Here is a 249-nt window from a genome sequence, read left to right as displayed (position 1 = left end):
TCCCTCTCCTTCTTGTCGCCGTTTCGCCCTCCCACCGTTTTTACCATGAAGAGATCAACATATGACTTCTGTTTAGGGATGCGTCTGCCCGCGTTATGTAGCGAAGCAGAGGGCTGTCTTTTTTTTCTCTCTCTCTTTTTTTTGTCTTGCCTTTCGCGCGACTCAAGTGTGTTTTGTTGGCGGTGTTGGCGTTGCAGTCTCTGGTTGGCGAGATTAATGCTGGTGGCGATTAGCACTGCGTTGCGAAAT

This window comes from Penaeus monodon, chromosome 31 (genome assembly GCF_015228065.2).
Source record: "Penaeus monodon isolate SGIC_2016 chromosome 31, NSTDA_Pmon_1, whole genome shotgun sequence".
Taxonomy (NCBI): Eukaryota; Metazoa; Arthropoda; class Malacostraca; order Decapoda; family Penaeidae; genus Penaeus; species Penaeus monodon.
The sequence above is the reverse complement of the archived record's forward strand: the minus strand, read 5'-3'. Positions refer to the sequence as shown.